We start from the raw sequence: 8230 nt of genomic DNA, 5'->3' as shown, positions 1-8230 counted from the left end.
TGAAGGGGTTTCTGGTTTCCCTGCTTTGGAAGGGGAGGAGGAATCCTGCTGTTTACGACTGCTGTCTGAGCCCTACTAAATTAGAGCTACTTATCTGAGTACAGCAGGAAGGCTTCGTTCTTGGCTGGTGCCGCAACTGGAAATGAATGATCTAAGTTGCATATGCTCATTTCCGGGATCACTTGTCTTCATACCAAAAGCCTTCTGCTGGATCCAAAACCTTTCTTTTTCCAATGTCACTTTTCTGATTTTTCTCCTTGCCTGGTGCTATGTGAGAGCCGGCAGCAATGGGGAGTGAAGCACAGTGATAGGCACATTTTTCACAAGTGCACAACAGTGTAGTGGAAGGGCTGAGGCCATGGAGGGAACAGGTTGCTGTATTCTTTTTCCTCTTTTTTTCCCCCTCCGTAACTTGCCCAGTTCTGTGGAAAGCTTGAGGTTTGTAATCATAGCAGGTTGATGGTATGGTCACAGCATGTCTGGTAATATCCGTGCTGGAATTTCTTCCTTCTCTGAGTTCATGCAGAGTATGTTGGACTGTTGCTATCAGATTCTATTTTCAGGTGCTAATTTAAGGCACTTCATGTACCGGGTAAAGAAAACAGCAGAAAGAGGTTTACAAACAAGCCCTGTAAACAAGCAGTAAGCAAGGAGTTGGCAGAGGCTTGGGTTGATATCACTCGCTGCTCTGAAGCTCCACTGAGCTCTCCTGGCTCCATCCCAGTTGAGCAAACTCGGTCAAACAGAAAAATCCCACCAAAATATCTGGAAGGGACTTCTGACATTATTCTTTCAGTGCTGCTACGTCTAGTTGGGGTGTGTGGAAAATTTCTTCAGCTCAGAAGAATGGCGTAGTGTAATGTGATAACAAGCCTTGAGAAGGTTATCAGCAGTATAATCAAATCTATCTGTGGGACAAAGACCCTCACTGTACAGCTAATTAAAACTTGTTTCTTCTTCCCCGCCTGTTCCTATTTGGTGGCCATTATTTAGAGCTGAGCTGCAAGGTACTGGAGTGGAAAGTTAACTCTCAATATTTTAAGACCAGCTCTTTTCAAAACCTTGTATTGAAAGAAACTACACGCTCTTTTTTCCTGTGGGCTGCATGAATGGCAGGTCACGAAGCCATTTGCAGGTAATTTCTCTCTGCCAATAAGGTCAGTTATAATAGAGACAGATAAAAAGGACAAGGTTTTGGTGTGTGCTTTTTTTTTAAACTTCCTTTGAGGTGGTGATATTATTGTAATGGAAGTATCTAAGCTTCTATTTAATGGGAAGCTGGATCTCAAATCAATCTGCAACATTGTTTTTTTGCTTATTACAATATTATTTTTCCCTCCTTCCTCTAGTGCCTCAACAGTTACTTTAAAAAAGGGCTCTGTATAGGGCAGGAAACTTGTCCGTTTTGAGGCCAAACTCTGTGAATGCAATGCCTGTGAGTTGGGTGGCGTAATGGAAGACCACATGAGGTGTTACGTTGTTCCCTGTTCAGCACAAAGAAGAGATCAACACCTGTCACCAGCATGTGAGGAGGTCTTTCTGGTACAGCACTGCTGTGAGTTTTGTTCCCAAAGCAGGATTTGTGTAGAACAGTGAGGCGAGTGACTGATTACTGGAGTAGGATTGGTCTGTGAATAGTATTACTCACAGCATTTGTACTTTGGAAATGCCAAGGACCTCTTGCCCTGCTATGCTAGGCACTGCACATATGTAGAGCAAGAGTCACACGATGCTCCCCAAGGCGTGCAGAGGCTGACGGAGAGACCTGGGGCAGCAAAGAGCTGTTCAAGGTCACGCAACAGGTTTGTGATTCCTCTGGGAGGGAAATGGGGAGGGAACACTGTGCTGCTATGGCAGCTCCCCTGTTGAATTTCTTGAAGCCAGGATTTTTCCCCTGGACATTGTTTTGCTTATTGAACTGCCTGACAGTGTTTGGGGACCCGCTGTGGGCATCTCCGTTCCATATGTAAGGCAGGCTTAAATCATTTGCCACTTACATGGATTGCATCTGCTAATTCCTCATTTGTACTTCAGTCTTGAATTCCCAAGACCTGTGCTGGGCTGTTGCAGACCTTTCCCTTCTTCACAATTTAAAATCAGGGAATGGCACAGGGAATTCCTTCCTTCCCACCTCATAGGAAGGGAATGTGGGTTACATGTGGTTTTTTGTTTTGTTTTGTTTTGTTTGTTTGCTTTTTTTTTTTTTGTCAGCAGCTGTCAGTATTAGAAATGTCAAGTTCTACTAGCCTAATGTTTTTCACAGATAGACCCCTGCGCTCTTTCCTGCTTCCTGCTTCCTTTTCCACACTGTGGTTTCACACCTGTGGCTGTTGATGGCACCTTTCTGTCATCTAGCTTCTGGTGTCTTTTCAGTGGTTATGCGATCTCTGAGATGAAGTAGCTGAGATCCAAGGTTGGAGGAGATCAAGACCTTGCTCTTGACTCAGTTAAAGCCAGAAGAGTTTGACATTGAATATGACCACAGACTGTGCAATATGAGTAGCGATTCTTGCAGGAGGCCTGCAGCTTGCAGGGTGTATGGCATCTCTGCCTTTTTAGGTAGACATTCAGCTCTGTTTCAATGCCTCCAGGAGGTAGAGAAGTCACCGTGTCCTGATGTTCTGGTGTAGCAGCTAATGGCCTGCTTTCCCTTTTTAGAAGCGGTCACCCTCGTGTCTTTGAATTTGCCTGGCTTTGGCATCTGGCCATTAGATCTTGTCATGGCTTTTCCACCAGATCAATGAGACCTTTAGTACCTGAAACACTCCGTTTGTAAGCTATGATCATATCTTATTAAAGGTTTAATGGAGTCCAGTTCCATTTTCCTGCCATCGTTCAGACCACTTGGCTTAGGTCATCGTGCCTCGCAGCAGCCTACATCTCCATCCCTGCTCTTCAAAGTGGAGATGATGATACTCAATGTCTTGCCTCCCCTTTTTCCATCATGTTTATTTTACAAGCTGTTTTATGCCAGAGACCTTTTTCTTACGATGGCTCTGCAGAGTTTCCGGCCCATGAGGTCCTGGCCTGGGCTGGGACTTTGGTGCTGTTACCAGGATACAAATAACAAAATCAAAATAAATACATTCTAACTCAGAGCTTTCTGTGTTCCCCTGAAGTTTTCCTTCTCATTCAGTTAAGAAAATAGCACATTCCCACAGTGCTACTCAACTCAAATTAAAAAATCATAATGTAAATCATATTTGTATGAATAATTTAATTTCTAGGAAATGCATTAGGGAAACCCTTTCAGATAAGGTTCCAAATTTGCAGTAGTAATGATTTGAGAGGAAGAGATTTTTTGCCACGAAGTAAATTATGCATTAGAGGAGCCTTTTAATATTCTTATTTAACACCTAATATTGATATATTCATTGATCTACAGAAGCTGCAGTACAGTAATATGCTAATCAATTAAAAGTATAATTAAAACGAATATTACGTACAAACCCCAGGATATGTGACAATCTATACGTATATGTAGTCTTCCATTTCCTTGCATCTCCACTCTGCAGTGACTGATGCTATTTTAAGAACAAAAGCAACTTCTCTGGGCATAGAGGTTACAGTAAACAGAGTCATTTGGCTGTTAGCCTGGGTGAGCTGCGGTTGATGCATAGCTTCCATTAGCTTTTTTTCTTAAATAAGTCTGCTTATGGTTTTTGCCCAAGCATAGAAGGAAAGGCCTGGAAGGAAGGGCATCCTTCACACCTATCGCATTCTCTGGCTAAGTGAAGAGCGTTCATTGAAAAAAGAGCTGGCCGTGCTGGATGCAGGCAGATGGATTTTCATCAGCGTTCAGTAGGCAGCACGTCCCCAGAGGACTATTGTTGGCTCTCTCTGCTGTGTCATTTGCAGCAGTATTTTTCAAGCAAAAGCCGAGGACTTCCTTGCTGTAAAAGCCATTATCAGCTAGAGCACCAGGATGCTGGGAGTTGTGGAGGGTCTGGCTCTTCTGCTGAGGTGCCTAAAGAGGAACCATCCTCCGGAAAATACTGCCTCGCTTCCTTTCCTGTCTGGGGGTAGCTGGGTTGTTATACCTGCGCTGTGCAGGTGGCAGGTTAACAAAGATAAAATTCTTCCCAGGAGTTCAGAACAATTTCAGAGTGACTCTCAAATACTTTGCCTTCTTAAGAAAAACAGCAGTAATGTCTAACACACTGGCACAGCACGAAGCTCGGAAAGAGCAGTCAGGCGTTGGGGCGGGTTGCTCAGGGAAGCGGTGAAGTCACCGTCCCTGGGGGTGTTCAAGAAAGGTTGGATGTGCTTAGGGCTGTGGTTTAGTGAGTGAGAGTGGTGGTAGGGAGATGGTTGGACCAGATGATCTTGGAGGGCTTTTCCAACCTTAATGATTCTGTGATTCCATGAAGCTGTTGTACAGGGGGTCCCTGTGCTGGCTGTGCCAGGGGTACCGCGTGCCAGTGGACACAGCAAACCCATGCAGCATGCAGCTGCTGCTCCTCTCTGGCTTTTGCTACAGTGCAGGAAAGCCCTGGTGAGTGCTCCCCTGTCAAAGGTGGTTTCAGTGCTCCCCAAGAAGTGTGATTTTTGGTCTTTGAATCTTCACTCTTACCTATTACAGACTGGGGCGTGATCCTCCTATCCTTCTGGAGTAGCATTGTTCTGTTTTTTCTGAATGAGAAAGTACCTGGAGAGCACCAGTACCTCAGCCTGCACCCTGACACAACGTCGCGCAGAGACAGTTCCCAGAAGCAGGCTCTTCCTTGACAATGCAGATGCTTTTTCCCCAGCCTGCTGTAACAAAGTGATGCACTCATAGTAGCACTGGTGTAATTTGTAGCAATTTTCTCATCTCCTTCCTCTCTGTAGACCTGGAGTGCTTGTAGGTAATTTCCTATTTATAAGCTTAGGCATTTGAGGTTCATCAGCAAATAAAATCCTTGCCCTACCAGTCATTAGACTATGCTAAGAATTTTGAAATGTTGGAAAATGGTTGTGACGAGGATCTGCCCATTGTGTTCTTCACTCAGTTTGTATCGGAAGCGCCCTCGGTGCTTGTGAAGCTGCTTCCTCTCTAGTTGTTGTCTAGCAAAGAGCCTTTTTTCTTGTAATGACTGTTCAGCTAACTTCTCAGTCAGGCTTTGCTCTAGTAGCTGAAACAATGGATAGATAAGGTCAGATTCCACTTAAATATTTATATATTTGGGGGAGTGCGTGTATTTGCAGGGAGATAGACTTTCAAAAATGAGTGTGTAAATAATTGTTCAAAATGAAAAGTTTCCAGTAAAATGTCAATAAAACCCAATAAAGTTTCTTTTAAAGCAAGATCAATTTTTCGACCCACCTGTGGGTAGGAAATATGAAGAACTGTAGATTTGCATGAGATGATTTCAGCTGAACAAAGTTGAAGCATTTTGAGGCCAAGAAAATAATCAGTTTGAGTCCTAGATCCAGAGGAAAAGTACACAACATGCAACTCAGTGGCTGGTGGATATATCCTGATGAACACTTGCTTCTGTCTCACTAGTTGTGTTGTAGGGGATGTACGAGTGTACAGTAAACGTATTCCATGTTGCCCAGATCTCTTGGGCTGACATTGATATCTCTCTAGCATAGGGCCCAGCCTGGGTGACTTTGTGCCATTTTGACATTTGTTGCCAAAAACAACAGTGGAAGCCCACAGAGAGCCACTTCATGCCCCAGGGTTTACAAGAACTCCTGTAGCTGTCTATCCCCAGCATCACATAACTGATGGTGAACCCTGAACGAAGAGCACAGGAAGCAAGCTAGTGATGGCTGCTTGTGTTTTGAGCTGGAAAACCAGAACGCTAATCCTAGGACCTTCTGAATCTTGCTTCTCTCACAGCTCCCCAGAATATCTCAGGGGTGTGTGGCAGACTGTGGCTGCCTTCTGCTCCGTAATGATTCGTGGTAGAAGTTCAAGAGATCTCTGGTTTTGGTTCTTGGTTCAAGAACAATATTTATGGTGGAGTTTGCATGTAAAAAGAGCTCTGCATTTAAAGGTTATTTGGGGGACTTTGGTTTTTTTAAGAAGAGTTATTACAAAAGTATCTTGAAGAGTTCTAGGGCTCTCCCTTTCAAACTGGTTTGATAGTAAAGTTATCAATAAATGAATTGGGATCCAAGTGATACTTTGTAGTTTGTATCTGAACTGTGAAACCAACGAGTTACCTCAGTGAGATTCAATGCAGACCCCTTTCTTGACCCAGATTCTGTTAGAAACAAAAGTGATTAAAAACAAGTGAAGTAAGATCAGGAAGAAAATGATGTCTCTGTCACAGCGTTTGCCCAGAGCTCAGGTCTGCTTGGGATATTACTTAACCTTCAAGCTGGAATATTTGGTCACAAGAAGACAGTGTAGGTGGAATTTCCTTTCATTTGTCATTTTGTGTTAGTCATTCATGCTTTTTAGAGGTTGCACCGAGTATTGTATAATCCCTAGGGCCCTGTTTTACGAGTTCACTAAAATTAAGCTTGGGGAGTTTTCTGGCCAAAAACTGAATGTCAGGGTCCCTTGAAGGAACACGATAACAAATAGGGAAGGATAACCTTTCATCTGCAGCTTACGTTCCAAGTCCATGTGATATTTTTTTTTTAAATTTTTTTTCCTTCTTCCTTCCCCCTGATACAACCTCATGAGTCCTGGTTTGAAGTCATCCACATGAACTGCAGACCACAATTGCCCTGCCAGATGCATCATGCCTGCGGCTCGCATTTTGGGCTGGGAGGGAGATGGGGAAAGATAGAGGAAAACAAAACAAAAATCAGCAGTGTTGTTTTCCTGCTTAGTTCCTTAGGATTGCCTAATGTGCCCTCAATGCACAAGGCAAGGGAAGGCTGTTCTTCGTGTACAAGGTTTGCTGGAAGTTCTGTGCTCAGCACTGAAGCTAAATAAGTAAAATAGTCAATGTTCATGGAAACAGAAATTAATTCAGCCTGACTTACTTAACTAGGTGTCCTGGTGCATGGAAGAGAGATTGTGGAGTTAATGCGCTATTAATCAGGTGACCAGCAGACCTATTTCTGACAGAAGTATTTAGCCAGAGATACCTAGAGGTATAAGTGTGAAATGCTCTGGCTTAATGTAAATATTTGTCAGTGGGAGCAGCACCTTCTCTTGTCTTGTCCTGTGCTTACACCTTTACCCAGCGTACTGATGCTGAGAAACAGAGTAGGTGAGTGTCCCAAGAATGGAATTAGTAACTAGGCCTTGTAACTGGCTGGTCTGTGGCATCCAAGTCTAAAAAGGTAGCAGATGTATGCAAATCTCGGTGGAGATCCCTTAGCTGGCTAGTTTTATCTCAAGAGTTGCTGAGCACAGTCAGGATCCCCAGACTGATGGGTCTGCTTTTGCTTTGGGGGATTTTTTTTTTTGATTGTTTTTTAGATGAAAGCTTTAAGACCTTGATTTGACGTTAAATTCTGGGGAGAGGGAATATCTCGTACCAGTATGGGCTTATACAGCTGGTGTTGGTGGTGGACAGCAGCATAGATTCTGGGAAGGGTTAAAAACAAACAAAAAACACCTTTTTTTGAAGCAGATCTAGAAATAGCAAGCTTCAGGCAAAGTACCATTTGGAAGACAACTAGGTTTACCCTTTTTTTTTAATGTTAGTGAATCTAAGGTGGTTGATGTAGTAACTGAGATGTGAAGTAGGAGAAATGGTGAGGTGATTAGACTTTGGGAAGAGGGAAAGAGCCAGCTATCTAGACAGGTTGGCTCTGCGAGGCTTTACAGGAAGTTCAGAGAGACATAAATGGTATCTCTATGTCTTCTGCAACCAATGTGTGAAGAAGTTTTAGTTTTCTTGCTGATCTTTTTGGAGGTCATTCGTAGGCTGTCCTCTAGGATCAGAGCTGAGAGGTCAAGAGCGGAGTGGCTGTAATCAGTAAAACCACTCTTGCTGGTAGCTGGTTGCTTTTTCTTCTCTGATTCACTGGGTTTCCATCCCGGTGGGTTGTGCGTGTTTGCTTTAGCCCCCAAACTTGTCATTTTTAACAAAAATGAGATCTTTTCTGTGAAAAGAATATTATGACAAAAAAAAAGCTTTTTACGGAAAACTTTCTTCCAGCTTTTAGTGGGAGGATTGATGAATAAATTTTAAAATGAAAATGGAGTTTTGTGGTGAGATGAATCATCTTACGGGAGAGAGATTTAAAAAGTGCAAAGGGATTTTTAGAGCATGATTTCCAATGAAAGTCACTACTTCTTTATTTTTCTGAGCATGTCTACCTTGTAATTGGACTC

This window comes from Anser brachyrhynchus (genome assembly GCF_964034855.1).
Source record: "Anser brachyrhynchus genome assembly, chromosome: 3".
Classification (NCBI taxonomy): Eukaryota; Metazoa; Chordata; class Aves; order Anseriformes; family Anatidae; genus Anser; species Anser brachyrhynchus.
The sequence above is the reverse complement of the archived record's forward strand: the minus strand, read 5'-3'. Positions refer to the sequence as shown.